This window comes from Pinus tabuliformis, chromosome 6 (assembly GCF_031772625.1).
Source record: "Pinus tabuliformis cultivar Carrire ecotype Pingquan chromosome 6, CPIR1, whole genome shotgun sequence".
Lineage (NCBI taxonomy): Eukaryota > Viridiplantae > Streptophyta > Pinopsida > Pinales > Pinaceae > Pinus > Pinus tabuliformis.
Window position 1 is genome coordinate 634152654 of NC_142292.1, and position 26229 is coordinate 634178882.

General features: G+C 36.7%; 1 non-coding gene across 1 annotated transcript; it reads right to left on the reverse strand.

Moving 5' to 3' along the window:
- Positions 1–22068: 22068 nt before the first annotated feature.
- On the reverse strand, positions 22069–22142 carry TRNAR-UCG (transfer RNA arginine (anticodon UCG)). The gene has a single exon. It is a non-coding gene; the product is annotated as a tRNA-Arg (tRNA).
- Positions 22143–26229: the final 4087 nt, after the last annotated feature.

Sequence of the window (26229 nt, forward strand, 5' to 3'; positions counted from 1 at the left end):
AATGTTAGTTATGAGTAAAACATTACTCTCCAAGTTTAATCATTCAATTTGTCCTTGAAATGAAGGTTGGGCATGCATTTGTGTGAAGCAAGCCAAAATTGTCTTGTTTCACTAAAATGCATGCCTAGGCTTCATTTATTGCCTAATCTAATTGATTCAAATTGCAGATTGTTTATTTAATGATTTTACACACTTTTTCATTATTATATATTTACTTTGAGCTTAAATATTTATACTTTGGATTTCATACAACATTCAAAGTTTTTCTTTGACTTGTCTTGTATGAAAGTTGTGTATAAGTGGGAATCATAGTTATGTAGGATATTTTTAAGACATGATGAAAGGTTATATATTAAGGTTAGGAATTTTCCAATCATGTCCCATTTCAAATTTTGTTACCATGAGTGTAATTGATTTGGCTTGGGAATTCATATTTGATCTTATTGTGAACACTAGCGGATATGATCAATTTTTATTTTAACAAACTTGGATTTTAGTATATAACATTTCCATTATGAAAATGACTATGCTATGTTGCATACATATGTTTTATATTTAGGTTGAAATGATCATTATCACACAACAATTATGTACAAGTTCTGGTGTGCATTTATTTGAGGCACACAAACTTTGACTTTAACCCTATGAAATTGATCAAATTTCTCATATTCTTACATAACAGAAATTTCAATGTGCAAAATTAATGGTAATTATGAGTAAAAAAGTACTTTCCAAGTTTAATCATTCAATTTGGCCTCGAAATGCCTTGATTCACTAAAATGCACGCCCATTCTTCATTTATTAGCCAATCTGATTGATTCAAATTGTAGATTATTTATTTAATGATTTTACACAATTTTGCATTTTTAAATATTTACTTTGAGCTTAAATATTTACAATTCAGATTTCATACAACATTCTAAATTTTCCTTCAACTTGCCTTATGTGAAAGTTGTGTATAAGTGGGAAGCATAGTTACATAGGATATTTATCATATATAATGTAAGCTTATATCATAAGTTTAGGAATTATCCAATAATGTCCCATTTCAAATTTCATTACCAAGAGTGTAATTGGTTTGGATTGGGATTGCATATTTGTTCTGATTGTGATCATTGGCATATATGATCAATTGTTATTTCAACAGACTCAGTGATTTTATTGTATAGCGTTTCCTTTATGAAAATGACTATGTTGTGTTTCATAAAATTATTTTATATTTAGGTTAGAATGATCATTATCGCACAGTCAATTAAGTACAGGTCCTAGTGTGCATTTATTTGAGGCACACAAACCTTGATTTTAACCCTATGATCAATCAAATTTCCTGTATTCTTGCACAATAGAAATTTCTATGTGAAAATTTAATGTTAATTATGAGTAAAAAAATAATATCCAAGTTTAGTAATTCAATTTGGCCTTGAAATGAAGGTTGGGCATGCATTTTTGTGAAGTAAGCCAAAATTGCCTTACTTCACTAAGATGCACCTCGAGGCTTCATTTATTAGTCAATTTGATTGATTCAAATCATAGATTATTTATTTAATGATTTTACACACTTTTGCGTTGTTATATCTTTACTTTGAGTTTAAATATTTATACTTCATATTTCATACAACATTCTGAGTTTTTCTTTGACATACCTTATGTGAAAGTTTTTGTATAAGTGAGAAACATAGTTTTGCGGGATATTTGTCAGACATGATGCAAGGCTATATAGCCTAAGCTTAATAATTGTCCAATCATATCCTATTTCAAATTTCATTACCATGAGTGTAAATGGTTGAGCCTGGGAGTGCATACTTGTTCCAACTGTGATCATTGTTAGATATGATCAATTGTTATTTTGACAGACTTAGATTTCAATGTATAGCATTTCCTCTATGAAAACGACTATGCTATGTTGCATAAAATGGTCTTATATTTAGGTTGAAATTATCATTATCACACAGTCAATTAAGTACAAGTCCTGGTGTGCTTTTATTTGCATCACACAAACCTTGACTTTAACTCTATGAAATCGATTCAATTTGGCATATTGTTGCACAACAAAAATTTCTATGTGAAAAATTAATGTCAATTATGAGTAAAAAAGTACTCACCAATTTGAATCATTCAATATGGCCTTGAAATGAAGATTGGGCGTGCATTTTTGTGAAACTGACCAAAATTGCCTTTGTTCACTAAAATGCACGCCCAAACTTGATTTACTGGCCAATCAAATTGATTTAAAATCTAAACTATTTATTTAATTATTTTATACACTTTTTAATTAATATATGTTTACTTTGACCCTTAAATTATTCTATTTCAATTTTCATACAACATTCCAAATTTTGCTTCAACTTGCATTATGCCAAAGTTGTGCATAGGTTTTTCTTCAGCTTGTTGGGCAGAGCAATTGTCTTTTTAATTCAAAAAGAGATATGCATCCCTCTTAGCCCTCCATAGATCCAAAGTTAAAATGAATCTATATTGGTAAATAAATTATAAATTGGAAATTAAAAATAAAATTATGTTTAAAAGAATTATGAACTAGATTTACATTAAAAAGATATTATAAATTTAAGATGAATTTACATTTAAATATATTATGGAATTAAAACAAATATATATTACTAGCTCCAAGAGTTAGCTCAATCAGTCAAGTTGGGGCCTCACTATATGGGAGGTCACAGGGTCAATTCCTATAAGCTCTTGGGGTCACATCTATTGATAGCTAAAAGGTTTGATCCTCGTGAATCAGCCTAATCTCTAAACCGTAGACGTAACGCCCACCCAATAACCAAAATAGTCGTAAACCACAAATATATATATATATATATATATATATATATAAACACGTCATTAAAAATATTTTTTTCACTTTATATAAAAATATCAATATTAAAATAATTTAACTAACATAAATATTAAAATATTTTATTTATATTATGTATTAAAATAATCTTTTAAATAGTACCTATTAACTGTATATTCAAAATTCTCCCTTTGAAATAGTGCACTCAATGATGCATTCAAATTACAAAACAACCCAAAGAAAAATAATACAAATTTGTTTTTATCTAAATATATATTTAATTTAAAAGACATTTTAAAAAATTAAAAAAACTTCACTGCAACAAAATTTCCAAATAGTCCAAAAAGGTGTCTTCAGTCTGTTCAACCATAAATTGTGATAATTTCCAAATACTCCAAAAAGTGTCTTCGGTCTATTCAACCATAAATTATGGTAAAGAAATTAAAAACCAAATTCATAATATTAAAAAGTTTAATGAGTTTATTAATATCTAATTTTTCTTTGACAATTTTAAATAGATATAAGTTTTTTGGATTAATTATATCATTACGAATTCGTTTTGACGCTGAAACTACATTAGTTAATTCGAAACTTTGACCAAATCATAACAATATGATTAATCCGAAAGACTTATATTTACATTATAGATTACAAAAGTCTTAATCTAAAATTTTAAATAATTCTTAAGAACATTTTTACATTTAACCATATGTATATTTTGATAAGATAAAGAAATTTAAATAAGTTATTCTTTATGGGATTTATTAATCTCTCTGGTTCTTTTTTACAATTCGAGCGTTTGCTCTGAAAGCGATATTTTAGCAATGTGTAATTTAGAAAAAAAAATAGATTGTAAGTGTTTGATAAGTGAAAATTATAACTAAAGCAAGTAATTTTTTTAGAACTGACTCTTTCTTTATCCAGAGAAGAATTGTTCAAAATTAAGACTTGTAAGTATTTTTTTAATGGCAAGAATGAGAACGAGTTTGAATTCATTGAAGTATATAGGGTTTATAAAAGGAAAAAATATATTTGTCAGTTTAAAAAATTATAATTGAAATACATAAGTTTATCAAAATTACTTGAATCACATTAATTCTTAACATTGCTAAAAAAATTTTTTGGGTATATTTATCAAAATTATTATAAATTTTAAATCTTAACTATTTTAAAATCTAAACTCTAAAAATTCAAAAATATTAATAAAATTTAATATATAAAATATAAATAAAACAATAACATTAATAATTTTTATTTAATATTTACATAGTTATTATAATATTATTATTAATAAAATTTTATATATAAAATATAAATAAAATAATAAGATTAAAATTATTTATTTAATATTTACATAGCTATTATAATATTTAAAATATATATATTTTTAGATGTTATATTTCAAATTTCATATTAATTAGATCCTGGTACATATGTATACCATGGAAAAAAAAAACGAAAAATTCTGTCTATACAATATTTAAATATTGTAAATTAATTTTCTTTTAATTTAAATAATATTGTACGGTCTTCTACTTACTCCAATGCCATTGGTTCTATATTGTAGGCCATCCGAAAGCATGAACAAATACCAAAACTTTTCACAGGAATTCACAGGGTGTGTTAGCAAAAGGATGGATGTGGTTTTGAATAATAATTATTCTTATTATTTAATTTTAAGATTATGATTAAGTTAAATACTAAATTGATGTATAAAAAAATTTTATTTGTGGGATAAGGGATTTATTTCTGGGTAGTGATTTGATTGTTAGTATATTCTTTATTTTTTTCGGGTTTTAAACCTGTGAAACATATGATCTTAACCATTAGGCCCACTCACGCTGTATTTTTTTTAATTATCTTCTCTTTTTTTGTAAGTTTGGCAGGACTACATCTTCAACATGTTCAATATCCTATCCCCCTTTGGTTTTGAACCTATGACCTCTTAGGAGGAAACACATGATCTTAACCATTAGGCTCACTCAAACTGTATTTTTTTTAAATTATCTTTTTTTTGTTGTGAGTTTTGGTAAGTTTGACTACATCTACAACATGTTTTTGGGTAAGCTTGACTACATCTACAACATGTCCAATCGGGGAGTCTTCCTTTTTTTGGGGTAAGCTTGACTACATCTGCAACATGTACAAGTATTTTTTTTTTGGGTAAGCTTGACTACATCTACAACATGTCCAATCGGGGAGTCTTCTTTTTTTTTTGGGTTTTTCTTCTTCCTTTTTTGGGTAAGATTGACTACATCTCCAACATGTCCAATCATGACAGGTAGTCTTCTTTTTTTTGGGTTTCTTTTGGGTAAGCTTGACTACGTCTGCAACATGTCTAATACATCACCTTGACTTCACATCATGGAGTGCCTTAACACAAACCCGGATCACCATCTATCCAAGACCCTGTGGACTTTTTTTTAACCAAATAATTTTGAATAATAATTTATTATTATTTTTCTGAGGAAGCAAATAATTTTGAAAATAATATTATTATTTTTTCGGATGAAATATCTGGGCAGATTACTTCCCATTCACTTATTAGCAAAGCCTAACCCCAAAAATATTGAAGAGAATTGACCCCGTGACTTCCTATTAACAATATGGATGACCTCCCATTAACAATATGCGCTTTCCACCACATGAACTCGTTAAGTTAACCCGCAGATGATACTCGTGAATTTTCTTCTATCCACTATTTCAATAGCGTTGTCATATAATATAAATGCACCGATATTTATATTTCTCTTTCAATTCAACATCTTTGAAAGAAGGAATTTTGGGAACCAACACCCATACCAAAACCGAATCTCTGTATATGCTTCTCATGGTTTCATCAATAACTGAAGTTTATAATGTAATGCAATGCGCAATTTTCTCGGACTTTGGGGGCTGTTGATCCGTTCTTTGTTGGCAATTTGATTTTGAGTGAAAGATACTAGGTTATTTTAATTAATTTTGCAATGAAACCTAAACTTTTACGTTATTGTCATACTCAGCTCTCCCCCAAGAGATCCAAGTTCAAGTACAGACAACAAAAGAATGCCTTTTCTTATGTATTAAATCTATCAGAATGTCATTAGTATGATCTCGATTCTTACACGACACGCCTGGGTTCAAATCACGACAGCGGCAATTAATGCGTTTTGCGTATTGAATATATCAGAATTTCCTTAGTATGTTGTCAGCTTTTACGTGACTGACCCGACAACAGATAAAATGTGAACAGAATTGAAAAGAAAGAGATGTAGCTCTCAGGTGTGGCCTGCACCTGGAGACTACACTCATCAAACTTGAGAGATCACTCTCGTCCACTCTATTCCTCAATCAATCAAAGATTACATCAATAAATACAATACTAGGAAATAGGAAGTTGCACCCAAACCCCATAATTATAGGAACTAATCCTAAACTAGGGAGAAAGTTACAACAACGTAACTACTTTCTCCATTAATAACAAAATAATATTAATTATTCTCAACTCCCCCCCTTAATGGAGAAAGGGTTCTCCTGAACTCCTAGCATCTTTCTAAACAATTCAAATTTCACTCGTGCAAGAGGCTTTGTAAAAATATCAGCCACATTGTCACAAGTTTTACAATATTCGACAGCAATTTCTTTTGACTGTATTTTTTCTCTAACAAAGTGAAACTGGGTGTCTATGTGTTTGGTGTTTTTATGAAACACTGGATTGTATGCTAATTTAATAGCGCTCTGGTTGTCGCTTTTGATAGAAGTGGGTTGCTTCTGTTCTTTTCCTGCATCGTTAAGAAGTCTCCTCAACCAGATTGCTTCACATGTTGCTGCACACAATGCTTGACATTCAGCTTCACATGACGACAAAGCTACAGTACTTTGTTTCTTGCTGCTCCATGCAATTACCCCGGAACCTATGTTAAATGCATAACCTGTGATGGACCTTCGATCATCCAGGTTACCTGCCCAGTCTGAGTCTGAAAAACCTGCTAGAGTAACATCAGATACATTAGTGTATAAAATACCAAAATGAACAGTACCACAAAGATACCTCAACACGCTTTTTGCTGTTGTCCAGTGACTTTCACGCGGTTTTGACATGAATTGGCTTAATACACTAACTGAGTATGCCAAGTTGGGTCTGGTTGTTGTAAGATATATAAGACTGCCAACCAGCTGTCTGTACATTGTGGCATCTACCTCCTTAGTGCCATCGTCACTGCTCAATTTCAAATTTTGCTGCAAAGGTGTTGCTGCTGATCTACACCGATCCATCCCAAACTTTTCCAACAGATTTCTAGCATACTTCCCTTGGGTAAGAAAAGTTTGCCCAGTATCTCTGAATACTTCTAATCCCAGACAATAGTTAAGGTTTCCGAGATTTTTCATCTCAAAAACTTGTGCCATGAGCCTTTTGATTCCTCTAATTAAATCCTCTGCATTTCCTGTTAAAATCATATCATCCACATATAGAGAAATCAAAATAATCTGCCCCTGATTATTGTACTTGGTATACAAATTTGGGTCATTTAAGCTTCTATGGAAACCATACTCTATAAAGAAAGAATCAACCTTTTCGTACCAAGACCTGGGTGCTTGCTTTAAACCATATAAAGCGTTTTTCAATCTGCAAACAAGATGTTCCTACCCCTGCTTTACATATCCTTCTGGCTGTACTAAGTAAATTTCTTCTTTTAAATCACCATTTAAAAATGCAGATTTAACATCAAGCTGGTGTAATTCCCAATTACATTTAGTAGCTAAAGCAATAAGCATTCTAATTGTATTTAGCTTTGCTACAGGTGCAAAAGTATCATCAAAATCTATACCTTCCTTCTGTGAATATCCTTTTGCAACCAACCTAGCTTTTAACTTATCTATACTTCCATCTGCATTCATTTTTGGTTTAAACAGCCACTTGCTTCCTATAGGTGTTTTATTTTTAGGCAGCTCTACTAATTCCCAAGTATTATTTCTAAGAATTGATTCCATCTCCTCATTCATTGCAGCTCTCCATTCCTCAAATTGAATAGCTTCTTTATAATTAGAGGGCTCTATAATGTTCAAAAAAATTGACATCAACGCATAGTTTCTCAACTTCAATGGTAATTGAGTCTTCCTACCTGACCTTCTTGGTAGGGGACTTACCTCAAATTTGTTTTCTTCTGCAATAACTGGGCCTGCTCTTTCACCTTCTTGTTGTTCTTCTTCATTCTCTTCTTTCTGCTCCTGTTCCTGCTCCCTTTCATCCTCGCTACTTTCCTCCAACAGCAATGGAATGTGCCAATCATCTCCAACATCAGCTTTCCTTTCCTGTACCTGTTCATGAAAGACTACATCTCTACTTGCAAATGTCTTACGAGACTCAGGATTGAACAGTTTCTATGCTTTAAACTTTGTGCCATAACCAACAAAGATGCATTTGACTGCCTTAGGGTCTAGTTTCTTTCTATCAGCTTTGGGTACATGTGCAAATGCCTTTGACCCAAAGACTCTTAAGTGATTTACTGCTGGTTTAAATCCATACAGGGCTTCAAAAGGAGTTTTAAAGCCAAGAAACCTAGTAGGACTTCTATTTTTCAAATATACAGCAATATTTATCGCTTTTGCCCAAAAAGTATTAGATAGACCCTTACCTTGCAGCATGCTCCTTGCGCACTCTACCAGGGTTCTGTTTTTACGCTCTGCAACTCCGTTTTGCTGTGGTGTGTGCGGCACTGTATACTGCTGAACAATCCCGTGAGATTTGCAGTATTTCATGAATTCCTTTGATTTGTATTCTCCTCCTTGATCAGATCGGAGAATTTTAATACTTTTTCCAAACTGTCTTTCCACCAGGGTTTTGAAATCTATAAAACATTGGAAAGTCTGAATTTTCTTGTTTAAAAAATAAACACATGAATACCTAGTGCAGTCATCAGTAAACAACAAAAAATAGTATGCTCCCCCTAATGACCTTGTCTGCAGGGGACCACATACATCAGTGTGCACTAGCTCTAGGATTTCTGTTTGCCTCCTCCTATCATGCACAGGGAACTGTTCTCTGTGCATCTTTCCTAAGGCACAACCATCACAGTTTAACTTAATGTTACGAAAGATGGGGAGACCTTCGACCATACCTTTCTTTTGTAACAAAATGAGATCCTACAGATTCAGATGACCAAACCTCTGATGCCAGAGTTGTTCAGCTGTCGACTCTCCTGCAACCATGGCTTGCTTTGATATACTTTTTGCATCCAATCTATATAGGGTTCCAACTCGCATGCCTGTTGCAACAATTTCATTCCTGCAATCCTTTATCACACAGTGAGTCTTGAAGAATTCGACATGCATATCTTGATCAGCCATCATGGATACAGATATCAGGTTTTTCTTTATTCCAGGTACATATAAAACATTTGAAAGGTGACTAATTTTTCCATTTGGTAACTTAATTGAAATCACCCCATGACCTTTAATCTGATATCCATTATCATCCCCTAGATATATTTTTGATCCATTTATAATTTCTTCAAGACTGTCAAAAAATTCTTTATTACCTGTCATGTGAGAGGATGCTCCGGAATAGACATACCAGATGTCATCTTCATTTGATGCAGAAAGGGCACAGTTGACTGTGAACAGTCGAAATTCATGACTGAAGTCTTCTTCTTCAACAAAATATCCTCTGTGTTTTGGATTTACCTATCTCCTCCTTGCCTCATCAGCCTGCTTCTTATAATAACAATCTCTCTGTATATGACCCTTCTTTCCACAAAAAAAACATTTCTTTTCAGAATGATTTGCAAGCATACCTTTATGACAGTGATGTTTATGTGTTGTTCCTCCTTTCTGGACTGATTGCTGCTGTGACTGCTTCCCTTTAGATAGTCGTCGTTTTGCCACCAGCGTGAGATTGTCACTTTGGGGGTTCAGATTCAGGTTCTGTCGTCGCTCTTCCTCTTGCTGCAAGATCGCAGTGAGATCATCAAACGTGGATGTTTTCTCCCTTGTCGAGACTCCAGTGATGAAGGTTTGGAAATCATCACGCATCCCATTCATTGTAATTGCAACAAGATCTTCATCAGCCACCACCACTCCAATGGCCACCAATCCGTCTTTAACATCCTTAATTCGCGCGACAAATGCAGTAGCAGACTCCCTTTCGTCCATCCTCATTGAAAATAGCTTGCTTTTCAGAGCCAAAACTCTGTTTGTATTCTGGGTTTCATACAGATTCTTGATTTTCGTCCAAATCTCTGCGGACGTTTTACAGTCTCTGATGTGTGCAATGAAATTGTCTTTCACAAACATCTTTAACAGGACTTTGGCTTTGTTTTCTCGTTTTTCCCAGTCTTCCTTCTGTGTGGTTGCAGTCGGCTTCTGCTCATCGCCTGTCACTATAGTCCAAGTGTTCGCACCTTCGAGCAGGGTCTGGATCTTAAACTTCCAATTTGTGAAGTTAGACCCGTTGAGTTTACCAGACTCGTTAAGATAAGATTCCATCGTATTACTCATTGTGAATCTACTTAACAACAAAAAACAATACCCGTCAGATCGATCTGTCACCTCTGCCACCGATTTGCAGTGTCTGGCACTCCCACTCCAATGAGCAAATCCGGCGTTTCCAACACAGCCGAAACAATGATCTGATCACTATTGATCTAATCCACCTCTCCCGGATTGATCTGCCACTTCGCCGATCCTGCTCTCCCTGCAGATCGCCAAACGAAGTCGAGGTTTCCCGCAGATCTCCTCTGGCACTTTCCCGATCTGTCTCTTCCAGACGGATCTACAACTCAGCCGATTTGCACCACTTGCAAACCGCCACTACACCGCTGAAAAACCGCCAAACGAAGTTCAATCTATTCACAGATCCCTTGGCGCTACCCCGAGCGAAAAATCCGCGCTAACTGAAAATCGCTTAGAGTATTTCAATTGGCGCGACTTTCCCGGTAAAATCCCGCGCTAATCGGGCTTTTTGGCGCTCTGGCGCAGTTTATTCCTCAAAATCCGCGCCAATCCGTGAAAAATCCGCACCAAAATTTTTGAGTCCGAGCCAGGTGTTCTGCAGTCCACCTGCTCAATCGAGCACACACCTCTCGTGTACACAAAGCCACAAAGGCACTTCAAGCCACACAGGCTATTCCAGCCACACAGGCAAGCTAGCTACTACAGGCACTTCAGCCTCACAGGTGACAAAAGATCAGGCTCACTCAATCTGAGCTCTGATACCAAGATAAAATGTGAACAGAATTGAAAAGAAAGAGATGTAGCTCTCAGGTGTGGCCTGCACCTGGAGACTACACTCATCAAACTTGAGAGATCACTCTCGTCCACTCTATTCCTCAATCAATCAAAGATTACATCAATAAATACAATACTAGGAAATAGGAAGTTGCACCCAAACCCCATAATTATAGGAACTAATCCTAAACTAGGGAGAAAGTTACAACAACGTAACTATTTTCTCCATTAATAACAAAATAATATTAATTATTCTCAACTGCAACAGAGATAAATATGTCTTGTGAATTGAAATAGATGCTCTCTGCTCTCACTCCAATACCCGATTTCAAGTCTCGACAACGGAAATCAATTTGTTTTTGCAGTACGAAAAAAGCAAGATTTATATTATAATCATATGAGAGATTATAAAAAAGACAGTTGTTCCAGCGGAGGCAATTGCCAAAAACCAATGCTTAGTGATACGGAGATAAAGACTATGTTCCGGGGATAAAAGTCCTCCATGTTATAGAGGCTATGTTCTCAGAAAATGTCCATATGCCATTTGCCGAGTTCTTGGAGTAAACCTTTTTTTGATAAACTCTCCACTTGCATATTTTGGGATCTATCTATGTGCTGGATAGAGTATCCATTTTGAGTTTGCCAAAAGATCTCGATTCTCTTCATCCATCCTAAAAGAAAAGGGTTGTTTATTGACACCTTTCCCAAAACATGATGAATTATAATTTTGGAATCTCCATGTATATGTAATATCGGAATGTTTAAAAAATCACTGAAACATAGAAGGCCCCAAAGAGCCATTGCTTCCGCTTTGTTATTGGTGCCATTACCTCCATTCTAGTAAAGACTATATTTTAGGTGATCATTTATGGATATCCAAAAGCCACAAGTACATATACCTTTTTGTGTTGCGCCATCAAAAAAAGCCATTGGAAACTCCAGCAATGTGTGACTATGCCCACTGGGATTTCTGCATGACTGTTTGGGTTGGGGCAAAAAAGCATTGTAATTTGAAATGATTTTGTAGGCGATTTGTTGAAACTCCTCTCTCTTATTTTGGAACAAGAAAGTGTTCCTCCATTTCCAAATTGTCCATAGACAGAGTAGAGGAATGGGTCTCCAGGAGGGCTTCTGTGTACTCCACCATTCCAGTGAGTCCTTAATGGAGGAGTGCATTATAAAACAGAAACCAAAGAAATTTGATAAATGTTTCCATTACATGTGTGGTGAACTTACATTGTAGAAATATGTGGTCATTGTTTTCGTCTTCAGCTTTGCAAATAGAGCATATCCCTGCCCCATGCCACTGCCTCTTTTGTAGTTTCTCCCAGCTGAGATTTTTGTTGTGAAAAACCAGCCAGGAGAAAATTGTAATTTTCCTTGGAACTCTTGTTTTCCATAGAGTTGTGGGAAATTGTCAGTCTGTTTGGAGGGGTGTCATGCCAGATAAGGATAAATAGGTATCAACAACGCTTATACTGTCAGACGAAATCTTTCCTTTCCAGGTAAGATAATCTCGAGCCTTCGTACAGCGGATACCTATATTTTTTATGTTAGCCATGATATTATTCCATTGTAGTGTTGCTTCACCGTATAGGCCCATATTGTCTGCTTCTTTCCAAATCAGTATAGGACCCTCCCAGCCCACAATGACTTGGCCCCATACAAAAATTCCTGCATTGTGTAGTAAATTTTGGATTTCTTGGGGAATAGAGCATCCCTCCCCAGCTCCAAGGATAGTATCTTCTGCGATTACAATTCTGTTACCATTCTGAAAATTCCATGTGAGATGTAGTAGAAAGGAAAAGTTGAATTTTGCGAAAGCTTCTCCAAACCACAAAGCCCTGTTTGTTGCCAATGGTACCTTTCCTGTACTAGAAATCGAAATTTTTATTTTCCAAGTACTTTTTTCTTATGGTCTTGCTCCAGGTTCCTTCCCCAAATAAACCTCTCCATAAGGATTTACATAATAAAGCAATTCCAAATTTTCGTAGGTCCATAATTCCCCATCCTCCCAATTGTTTTGGACAAATAATTTTGGCGAGTTTGACTAGATGATATTTCTTCTTCTCATGAGAGCTTTCCCAAATAAAATTTGTTGTCAAATGATTTAGCTCCTTGATAATGCTTGTTGGTATATAAAAAATGTGTGCCCAATAAAAATTGATTGTGCTAAAACCGCTTGGGAAAGGGTGGCTCTACCTCCCATCGATAGGCATTTTCACTCCCATCCAAAAATTCTTTTATAGAATCAGTCGATGATCCATTGCCAATCTTCTCTAGAGTACCAAGCAGGTTTTAAGTGAAACCCGAGATACTTCATTCCTACCTGAATGGGGGAATTGTTATATTGAATAATCCTGTGAATATTCAACAGTTCCCATGTTACATTTCCCATGGTAGATTATAGATTTACATTCATTGATCTGTAGACCTATAGCCATTGTAAATTTCTTTATGGTATTATAAATATATAGCCAAGTAAAACGACAAAGCATACCCAGAATCAATATATCATCAACAAAAAGACTGTGTGATATTTTGTTCTTGCTTATCATTAGAGGCCGGAAATGTCCTTCCAATACAGCTCTTTTCATATGCAGTCTTAAACAATCCATTGCCAAGACAAATAAGAGCGGGGATAGGGAGCATCCCTGCCTCAGTCCTCTAGCCTCTCTAAAAAAATTGGTTGGATATCCAATAATGAGGATGGTGAAATCTACCTTTTCCACACATGCCATTATCCAGTTTGTGCAAATGGGATTGAGGCCAATTTTGGTGAGAACACATCTTAGAAAGCCCCAATCCAGGCAGTCATATGCCTTCTTTAGATCAATTTGAAAGATGACAGCATCAAGGTTTTTTGTATGGATCGAATGCAGACTTTCCTGATTATTTGCAACGGCATCATGAATAAGCCTATCTTTTAGGAACCCATGTTGTTCCTGTGAGATAAAATTTGATGGAGTGTTCTGCATTCTGCCATCAATAATCTTTGATATGATTTTGTAGATGGAATTGCACAACAAAATCGGACTATAATCCTGAAAGGATATGGAAATTTTATTTTTCGGACTAAGGGCAATGTAAGCTGATGAGATATGATGATGAATACTACCCTTTAATCTGGATTCCTCAACCATGTTTAGTAGATCCTTCTTTACGAGTACAAAAAAGTGGAGGAAAAAATCAATCGTCCATCCATCTGGACCTGGACATTTATTCCTTTTGAAGGACTTCATCACTTCTAAGAGTTCTTCTTCAGAGACAGGTCTGTAAAGTGCCTCATTATGTTCATCTCTGAACATAGTAGGGTAAGGTTCTATACCCCAGAAGATATCTTCTACCGAATTTTCATTCCTGTTGAAAGTTCCTTTGAAGTACTATACAGCTGCATTACTTATATCATCATGCGATTGTAGTATTTTCCCGTCCTCGTCCTTAATCTCCTAGATTGAATTTGTGTTGCGGTGTTGGTTTGCATAACAGTGGAAAAATATTGTATTTCGGTCTCCCTCTCTGAACCAGGTTTCCCTACTTTTTAATCGCCAAGTGGCTTCTTCAATAGCCAATTGTTTTTTTTTCCTAATTTCCAGTTCTTGAATTCGAAGACAAGTTTTTAAAGGGAAGCATTGAGAGGGCATCTCCAAGGCAATCCTATCCAGTTCCATCTGAATATCTTCAAGGTCTTTCCTATTAGCTTTTTTCTTCCATACTTGCCAAAGCTTTACTTCCTTCCTAAGGGAATCCATTTTATCAAGGAGGTTCTTGGGGGGGAGGGGGAGTTTGAAAGGTGAGAGAGTATTTTCGAGGCTTCCTGTACGAACATGTTGAAGTCTGAGTCTTCCAACCAAGTTTTGTTGAATTTAAAGGGAAGGCCTTTACGGATTCCAACATTTCTCCATTGCAGAGTTATGGGTCTGTGATCAGACGTGAAGTTGTTGATGATTTTGGAACAAAAATCACCCAAACGTTCTATCAACTTTTCATGGACTAAGAAACAATCTAGCCTTTTGGCCAGATATGCATTTCCTGATATGCCATTATCCCATGTGGGTGCAATTTTCGCCCGGCATATGTCAACAAAATTGTATGTAAGTAAGGTGTTTTGGAGGGATCCAACGAAAGGGTCTATCTTCCTGTCGCAACCCCAAACTTCATCACTGCATAAAGTGCAGTTAAGATCACCCGCAATGATTAAGGACTCTAGTTCCATTATTTTGAACAGGAGGACTCGATTCCAAAAAGAAAGATGGTCTTTATAAGGAGTGTAGACATTGAGTATATGGACATTTCTAGGAATTCCACGAAAACTGGCTTCCAACAGAATGCCAGCAAAGCATCTGAAAGCTTTAACCAATACCCAGGATGGATTCCATAATGCTACCAGTGCCCTCGAGAGGCCAGTAGAATCAGTGGCATTGATGTACCAACTTGGAAACATTTTCCGAAAGTACAAAATAGCTTCAGACTGCTTATGCATCGTTTCCTAAATGAGGATGATGTTAGGATATAAGGAGTGGAACAGATCTTTGAGAGCTATGTATTTGGGCTCAGCTCCCAGCCCCTTGATATTTATGGATATTATATGAGTCATGGAGAAGGTACGGTGGGCTGGCATGCTCTAAGAGTCTCATGTGAGGAGAGATCTGAAATAGGAACATCAATGAGGAAGCGATCCATTGGAGAGGCATGAGAGTTGTTGGTTTTTCTTCCGCGAAAATGTCTACTGCCCCGGTTTTGCTTCCGTCAGATAGTGATGTTTCCAGCTGAAGTGGGGCTGATGTGTGGGGATGAGGGTGCGTTCGGTTTGTGTATGGTGAGGGAATGAAAATCCAGGGTTCTTTTCCCCAGGAGGAAGTCAAGGTCACTTCCAATCGAATTTGGAGAGGTTGCGGTGGGGGAATTTGGAGTGACAGAAAGGCAAGGTTCTTTCCCTTTTTTTGGCGGGAAGGTGGTGTAGGGGAGGGAGTAGGTGATGGTATACAGGCAATGTGCAATGTAGATGGAATATTACTATAGGGATGAATACATGGTAAAGGGGTGGGGATTTCCAGGTAGGGGGTAGGCTCTGGTGGAGGAAGGGAAGTAGGGTGAGCTAGAGCACCCGTAAAAGGTGATGTTGACTTTCCATAATGATATGGGGAAGATGGAACGGAAATAGGTGTGATTCCCCTAGATACTACAAAAGGATGAAATTGTGAGTAGGTACACTAAGAATTACCTGGAGATGTCGCTTTCTGGTATGACGCCGTCCTTTGACCTTTTCCTCCTAACTGTTCCTTCTCAGAAGTGGCCAGCTTTGTTTTGTTGTAGACTTTCCTTCCATGTAGGCGGCCACCCGGACGAAATGAGCATTGGTCATGCAGGTGTCCTATTTCATGGCAAGATGAACAGCGAAAAGGCACCCCCAAAAAATCCAATCTTTGATGGAGATTGATGTCTTCCAAGTGAAGATTGATATGGTCAGGAAAACCACCATGGCATTCCTTCTCAATTAGAATCCATGCAACTCTTTTATCTTTTGCACCAAGGCATTTCGGGTCCACATATACAAATTTACCTATGGCGTTCCCAATATTCGTTAAGGCCTCCTTAGTCCATAATTCGATCGGCAGACTGGGTAGTTTGACCCATATAAGTTTGTTGATGGGGGTATTATGCAGGGGATTATAACCAATATACCAGTTATGCAAGGCAAGGAAACTCTTTCCGTGGACCCAGGGAATGGATCTGATAGCCTCAAGATCCTCTTGACTAAGGAGGTGGAAGTTGTACCATCCTTTCATGAGCCTGACTATCGTGGGAAGATAGCCGAGCAGGGATTTCCATTTCGTTCCCAACCAATTCCTCATATCAGAATCCTCCATGTCTGGGAAATACCAGCGCCCCACTAAAGCATGCTTTTGAATACTGATAATTCGGTTTGCAAAGGTGGGGCTATCAAGAATAATGGTTGGGGGAGGCGAAGCTATTTTAATGGGATGTTGTCTTTGTTTACAATGACGAGGTTCATGTTCGTCACCCTAAGATGATTGGATCGGATGGACTACGGTTGGTATATTTATTCCACCTAACGTGGCCAGCTAGTCATCGAGTGATCGAGTCCCCATGTGGAGCAATGCTGCCTCCATAGTGGAGCGGACCACGGCTGAGGTGGTAGACACATCAGACTCAAAATCTGTTTTTAACCTGTCGTGAAACGTGCCTGGGGAGGGTGGCACGCGGCCTGTCAAATAGGTCAGGTAGAGGATAGTGTCGTCTGATCAAGGGCAAAGATTTGAATTAAAGGACGCATGTGTGAGGAAAAAGCAGAATGTCGATTTATATCCTTGGAAAGGACATAAGCCCACTTTCCAAGGAGGAATAAACATGAGAATTTAAGGACCCTAAAGGCACGGTATGACACGAGAAAGGAGGATCGCCGTCAAAGTACAAACTCTGAAACAATGGTGAGATAGTATGTACCTTCTGCAGTACCCAAATTCTTGATATGGAGAGAAAGTTGTCAGAGAATGTATGGGAATGTGAACACGTGACATGGGACGGAGACTTTTGGGTGGTGAAAAAGTTGGGAGACGTGACATGTGACGATAGCATACCATGTGAAATGTGGCCTCAACACGCGTTTTGTCAACCCATCGAGGATTATGGGAAACTTTTCCATGTGGCTACTATTCCGGCCACCGGCGACTGACCACCGGAAAAACCTGTGCCCTGATCCAGAGCGGGAAAAGTACCAGAGAAAAAACAGAGGAGGAATACAGTGGAATACTAGAATAGAGAGCTTAGAGATAGCTGTGAAAGCAAGAGGATAATATATATATATATATATATATATATATATATATATATATATATATATATATATGAAAGAAATTCTCCTCAAGAGTGCGTTATAGATATGAAGTGGTTGTGGGAAACTATAACTGTGGATGTAAAACAACTGATAATGGAGCCGAAAAGAAGACTCAAAATAAAAGAAGCTTAAGAGAAAAAGGTTTTGCGTATTGAAATCTATGAGAATTAGATTGCAATGTTGTCGACTCTCACTCGAGAAACCCAAGTTCAACCCACAGCAATGAAAATCAATGTGTTTTGGGTATTGAAATTTATCATAATTAACAGAATCTATTAGCATGACAATCAAAGTGGGGAAGCATTTTGTTGCTTTGTTGACTTCGAAAAAAATTGATACTATTTCTAGAGATAAACTATGTCACAGAATGGAAGAACTAAAGGTCCCAAAGAAATATAGGGCCATTGTTCATAAAATTCATGAGAGGGTTAGAGATAGAACTAGAGCAAAGGAAGGCATGTCTGAATGCTTTGATAGTGACACAAGAGTCGAACAGGGATGTCATCTTTCTCCCACACCATTTGGTTTATATATCGATAAGCTTGAAGAGTGGACAAACAATATCAAAGGAGAAGGCATCCAACTGGCAAGATATTTGGTGAAACTACTTTTATATGCACATGGCCTTATTCTTATTGGTAAATTGGCCCTAGGTTTGAGTGAACGCTTAAAGCTCCAGAACTCTTTTGTCAAGAGGTGGGAATGCAAGTAAATACCAACAAAACTAAATTCATGATTTTTTCTTTAAAAAAAAAAAATCCAAGGTACTTTTCTCTTTGAGGGCAGCGCCTTGGACGTGGTAGATGAGTAAAAATATTTAGGAATTGACTTTTACTTTAGGCTTAGTTGGGAGACATGTGGAACAAAGAGTCAAGGAGGGTGGAAAGTTTCTTACCTCCTTCAGAATAGATGTAGACAAGCAGAACTATGGGATTGGAACACTAAGAAAACCCTCTTTGGTGTATTAGTGGCGTGAATTATCCTTTATGGGTGCGAAATATGGGGGAGTAACATGTCAAACCACAAATGGCGACAAATAGAAATAATTCAAAAGAACTTGATCACAAATAGCCTCAAAGTTAAATCAACAGTACCATATGATATCCTTTTAGCTGAGGCGGGTATGTTTCCAATTGAGGCGGCGGTGATCATTCATTTGTTGAGTTCCCTGAAGAAGGTTTAAAATATGGATAGGCACCGGTGGCCCAAATTAGTTGTTAAAGAAGAGCTAAACCACCGAAAAAATACATGGAAGAAACAAAACAGAGAGTGGTTAGGCAAATGGGACATAAATCTACACAATTTCCCTCACGCTAAGGAGGAGATAAAAATGTGGGTGTTAGAAAAATTTAAAACTGCCATGTGGACAAAGCAAGTAGGCAAAGAGAAAGCATATTATGTCAAAGAATTTAACTCATTGTAGAAGCATGATGATAAAGAGTATTTGAGTTCCTCAATCAAAGGACCAGCGTAAATTTTAATTGCTCGGCTTAGGACTAACTCATCATCTAAGATGTGAAACTAGTAGATGGGCGGTCCCTGAAGAAGATTGGAAAGAACTAACTTGCATTTTTGCAATAAAATGGTGGTAGAAACAAAATGACATTTTATCAAAGAGTGTGTACTGTATGAAGTTATCCGTCGTCAGTTTGATAACAGCCTAAAAGTGAACAATCTTAGTGAACTTTTCGAGGAGTAAAACTTCACAAAACAATGAAATTTTTAATCAAAATCCATAACAGCAAAATCAAGGAAAAAAAATCGAAATATGAAATAAACGATAATCACTGGTCCCTTAGATCGTGAGATCTCATAAACATCATTAAAATCCATTTCATTTTCTCCTCAAAGTGAAATCCCACATCCACTGCTTGGAAGACAATGAGTCCACAAGCGTACACCGACTCTTTCGTTTATTGTAGGCAAAGACAAAATGCTTTTAACCTAACAAAATCACACAAAAAAATCCGCAACCTATGCTCCCAGCGCTTTTTAAGCTAACAAAATTACCCAACATATCGACCACAGGAAGGCGTCGAACCCACGACCAACGTTCCCAGCATCTTTAAACCTAACAAAATCCCACAACAAATCGACAATAGTGCGGGAGTCGAACCCACGACCTTTGATCCCAGCAGTTTTGAACCTAAAAGAATCACACAACAAATCAACCAGCATTTTTAAACCTAAAGGAATCACACAACAAATCGACCACGGTGGAAGTCGAACCCGCGACCTATACTCCTAACCTTTTTCTACTCAGGAAAAAATGCTCTCACAACAAATCAACCAGCTTTTTTGAACCTAAAAGAATTACACAACAAATCGACCACGGAGGTAGTCGAACGCGCGACCTATACTCCTAGCATTTTTCTACTCGTAAACAAAATGCTCTCAGCATTTGTGAGCCTAACAAAATCACATAAAAAAGAAATTTTGATTTCTTTAAATCACAGAACATAATCGACCACAGTGAGAGTCGTAGTCAAAAATTGTCTCACAACAAGCCATTTTTATCCTAATAGAATCACAGTCGACCACAGTGGGAGCCGAACCCACGACAAAATGCTCTCAGCATTTGTGAGCCTAGCAAAATCACATAAAAAGAAATTTTGATTTATTTAAATCACAGAACATAATCGACCATAGTGGGAATCGTAGACAAATAAGGTCTCACAACAAGCGGCTATATGGCTCAGCTTCCGGAAACTTCAGCCTTTCTTCCTGGAAAATTTACGATGGAAATTTTTTACAGGCTCAAGTATCATCATGGTCAAGTATCATCATTGGTATTGATCCAATTGTTAATGGTTTGGAGTCTTTACTTCCCCGCAGTCTGATTTCCCATTTCCATTCAAAAGGTATATTCACATGGGATAAGTTGATTAAATCATGGTCATCTTCATCTCCTGAATGGATGGAAGGGGAGGATTTATCACTGCCTATCACCATGAGACCTGTTTGGACTTCAGTGATTCAGAACCTTTCCAGCAAAGGGGTTCTCCACTCTGGTAATAAGGATGATCTTACATGGTCCCTTCCGGATTCATCTCCGCCTATTCGGGTCAAGGATATATATGCTGCAATGACTGTCTGCCATCCATCAAGCGCCGATCCGATCTTCCCTCTTAGACTATGGAAGGTGGCATGTCCACTAAAAATGATATTATTTTCTTGGCTGGTCTTCTCAAACAGGAACCTCACTTGGGAGGTCCTCCAAAGAAAAGGCTGGCTTGGTCCGGGAAGATGTTCTATGTGTCACTCCGAATCCGAGACAAATGCTCACATGTTTTTCCGATGTGCCTCAACTCTTCACATCTGGTATGCATTGTCCTTGTCCTTTGGTTTTCCTTACCAGGTCTTTTCTACTGTACAGGAAGCGTTCAAATGGTGGAGCAATCAATGTTCATCCTGGCGTACCTTGTTTGTCATGGTCGTTTGGTACTTATGGAAATGGAGGAACGCCCGAATCTTTCAAGAATCCAGGGATCCCCTGGACTCTATTCTGCTCCTGGTTACGGAACTCTCGAACTGACTTGATGTTCTGGGCTGCTGTCCTCCTTTCATGTGATTTTTTTTCTCAGCCTGGATTACTGCTGATTTTGATGGTACTTGATGTTCTGGGCTGCTGACCTCCTTTCATGTGATTTTTTTTCTCAGCCTGGATTACTGCTGATTTTGATGGTATCTCTGTGCTTTTTCTTTTAAGTTACAGTGTCTTTCAATTTTTAAAATCTGTTATTGTAAGTTCTATGTTGACCTCCTTTCATGTGATTTTTTTTCTCAGCCTGGATTACTGCTGATTTTGATGGTATCTCTGTGCTTTTTCTTTTAAGTTACAGTGTCTTTCAATTTTTAAAATCTGTTATTGTAAGTTCTATGTTCCGACTGGACCTCTTTTCCAGTATCTGGCCATTGGGTAAAATGGACTGAACAGCTCTTCAGTTTTTGTTTTTCCCAGATTTTATATATATACTGAACTTTATATTCTCCTAATATAAACTATGATGTTTTTTTTTCTCTGAAAAGTCTCACAACAAGCAGTGGCCATTGGGTAAAATGGACTGAACAGCTCTTCAGTTTTTGTTTTTCCCAGATTTTATATATATACTGAACTTTATATTCTCCTAATATAAACTATGATGTTTTTTTTCTCTGAAAAGTCTCACAACAAGCAGTTTTTAACCTACTAGAATCACAAAGTCGACCACAGTGGGAGTCGAACCCACGACCTTTTGATCCGAAGTCAAACGCGCTAATCCACTGCGCTATGCGGTCCAGGTTGCAATAAAGGCGCTTTGCAATATTTCTAGTGGCTTCGGTTGGAGACAGTGTGTTAGATTGAAGTGATGACAGACTACATCATAGCACCCTTTCTTTAACTCTGAGGATTTTCCTCGTAAAAGAGCAATTAAGAAATTGCGTCTGCAGCCTGCCGTTGTATTTTATCTCTTTTTGCCGTTCCAGGTGCATGTAATCAACTCGAGAAAATCAGAAAACGCCGAGAAAGTGCAGTAAATTATTCGATCTGATCATTCAACGCAAATGTACCTTTCACAAGCGGATTAGAGTGTTGATTCAACTCTCGAGAAATGTTCTACACAAGATCCTCGAACATAGTTACAAATAATCAGCATAAGTAATTTTCTCTATTATAGTTTTTAATATTTATAATTACGTGGATAGGGCTGGTTTATTTCAGAATAAGGCTGGCAGATTCTTTACTATGTTATGGAGAAAATTTAGATGTAAGGTTTAGATATGAGGTTGAGCCAATATTCTTAGTCAGGGTTTATTTCAACCCATCATTTTATGTGTTTTTTTATCTTTCTTTTTTTCAATTAAATTTACACATTTTTGTATTTCTCGTCCAATTACAATTTCCTTCTTGTTTATTAGGCAGATTGGAATCATTCTATTTCAATCTCCAATTTCCTTGTTATAAATTATGCTTATTGGAATCATTTCATTTCAATTCACAGGTTATGGATAGGTTGTGAAACATGTGCTCCACTTTGGTTCCATCCTTATTTCTCTCCTTGTTTGAAGTTTGTAGCGATAAATAAATCATACACTTATAGGGCGAGCCTATGAGTTAACAACCCTCTAGTGATGAGAATACACAATTAGGTTTCAATATTCACCAATTTTTCCTATTCGCTTAAGGGCCTTTCTACACACATGAACACATGCATTACAATCTCATAGTAAGCATCTATGTTATATTCAAGATGGGATTAGGGATTTGAGAATTCATGGGCTATAAATCCTACAATTCATCTAAAATGCTTGCAAGTCTTCGGCCAATATATTCCCCTTTCTATGCCAACTAGTATAGACCACTGTGTGTAAATCATCACAGGCTTGCTACCAGCGAATTCATAATCTTCCCCATAGAGGAAAATATCTCAGTATTGTATTGTATTGAACTAAAGATGTCGTAGGAAAGAGGAGCAATAACAGCTTGGGGTGGAGGAATATGGGAGTTACAACTACCACAAATGGCAAGAGATTCATGTTTCCCAAGGTCAAGCTCATTGATCGTGTAGTAGTGCACAATGACAGGTTTTCATTGCACTCAAACTTTTTAATGTTACAGGCAAGAAAAGCAAGTGTTAAAATGTGTAGCTTGGGAGGTACTTCCACAACACTTGAGGTATTGGGTTTGTGAGGAGTTGACCCATGAAAATGGAGCTTCATGGGCAATGTACACAAGTGGTGGGTTTTGTACCCAAAATGGTGGGCGCAGGGTCAAGGAGAAAAATGATAGTTTATTCATTGAAAGCATGTGGGGAACCCTTGAAGGGTTAAGGGGAAACTAGGGCTTCAATGATGTGGTGAGAAACAAATGAAGGAATTTTATTTTTTGAGATAGTGGAGTTCTCTCATGCGTAGGCTGATGTCATCTTGGCCTACAATACATGACCTTTGTGGTTTAATGTTATTCCTTAAGATCACTCGAAGAAGAAGTCAATTCAAATTTATTTACGTGTGAAAGCATGAAGATGGGTTACACTTTTGAGCCAAATGTGGTGATGAAATTTCAAGTTTTTCCTCTTTTATTGAATTGAAGCCCTCAAAATTCATATAAGCACTGTGAATTTTGATTTGAAGTAAAAAGATAAATTGTGGATAATTTTGTTGTTGTCCTTGCAAATTTTCGCACATATTAAGAGGTATGCATGTGCTCACGTAGCATAACTTAGTCTAAAATGTGTAATATATATATATATATATATATATATATATATATATATATATATATATATATATATATATAAGCATGATCTACAAGGGGATAGTTAAGTTTTTCATATTAAATTTTTCTTTTTTATGTACAAAATATTTTTTTATTATTTTTCGAAGTTGGAGAAATAATATTTCAATTGTATTTTGCAAACACGTGTTCACGTAAGGTTTTTTTCAACTATTTAAATAAATTGAAAACCCAAAAGTACCCTTTTGAAAAGGACTCGTAAACAAATATAGTGGTATTTTTTGAAAAAAAATTCATTGTATATATTTTATGATATTGATTTTTTATTCAACCTCTTTAAAACAATGTCAAAAAATTTCACGCATTAAATTTAAATGAAATTAGATGAGAAATATCATATGAATTCAAAAATATCAAACTCATATGCCATCAAATAGATAATTCCTTCATGAATCCAACGTGATCAACTCTGCCACCTAAGGACAAATTTAGCCCTAAGTCCGCTAGGGTACAAAATGGTGTTGCGGGAAATTTTGTAGAAGGGGTGCTGAAATTATTGATTTTAGGACTTAAGAGGCTCAATCGAGCGCTTAAAACACTTTATTGAGTACTTGATTTTGAAATTTAAAGAGCTCAATCGAGGGTGTAAGAAACCTTCCATCGAGCCCTTATCGTGGTTAAATAAAGGCTCGATCTAGCTTTAAATCTCGATCTAGCTTTAAGGTTGGATCTAGCTTTAAGGCTAGATCTAGCTTTAAGGCTTGACTGAGCCACTTTTTTTAATTCCATGTCTAAGTTGTATTGGTGGGAAATTTCAAAAACATGGCTCAACCGAGCCTATTTCTCGATCAATCCAGTGGCGCGATCGAGCTATTGGATAACCTCGAGTTAAATTGTTTAGGCCCTCAAACAACTCGATCGAGCGCTTAAAAAGGGCTATATCGGGTGCTTAAATGGCTCGATTGAGCCATCTTTTTTTCCACCCAAATGCGCCCTTTCTCACCAAAAAGTGTAACCCATCTCCATGATTTCACCCTTGCACATCCATGCAAGTGCAACATCTCTCAAGAAGACATCTAGCTAAGTGACCAAGTTTCTCAAGAAGCAACTTAGATTTGAAGGAAGGATCTGAATTTGCCTTTTATTTTGGTCTAGCTAAGCTTATAGAGGTTTGGTTTGATTCATGTTTCTTTGTTGAAAGCAGACAAGTTTGAGTAAGGTCTCCTTGATTTGGCAGCCGAGTTTTCTATTGGAAGGAGGCCTAAAACATGCCTAGTGTCTTTGTTATGCGAGAGGAATGAAGGGCCTAGGGTACTATTGGTTGTAGGAGAAGGATCGAGGCCTTTTTCTATTATAATAGAGGGTCGAAAGTCTTGTGGCTTATGGAGGATAAGCCCCAATAGTCTTAGGTGACGATGCAGAGCATAAGGGCTAGTTAGACAATGGTTAAGGGCTGCTACAAAAGGAGAAAGTAGTTTGCAGGCCTATTGAAGATGACTGAGGTCTTTCAGTGGTTTTAACAAGTAGGTTGAGGTGGGTAAGGTATGTGGTATGGTTGCGCATGGGTTGATATCTATGGAGTATTACTTCTAGTGGAGTGGTTGTCAACAGAAGTGTTGAACAGCAGTTGAAGGCAACGTAAGAATAATGATACTTGTAGAGCAAACTGAATATTAGTGGTTGAGTATTTGATAGCCCTAAAGTAAGTGAGTTTAAGTGGAAATTCACTTGTGTAAGGGAAGTTTGACTAATCCCTAAGGACTGATATATTGGAGCAGCAAGAAGTCAATCAAGAGGGTTGGTTTGTGATGCCCTAGTTTAGTAATTTCAAGTGTGAATATTGTTGATAAGAGGGCATATATGAAGACTCTAAGTACATTGACTTAGGAAGCAGAGCTAACTGATTGTTGGAGAGCAGCTTGTTGGATGCCTAAGTTAAGTGATCTTGGAGCAGCAAGAGTGATTGATAGAGGCAAATTGGTCAGTTGAAGACGTAAATAATTTTGAAGTTCCAGAAGAACTTGTGAGCAACAGAAGAGGTGGCAAAGGACCTACCAAGTGTTAAAGGTACATGGACTAAAAGGGTTATGGAAGTGCTACAATAGCAAGTAATTCAAGTGTGTCTTGTTCAAGGGTAGATTGATAGTC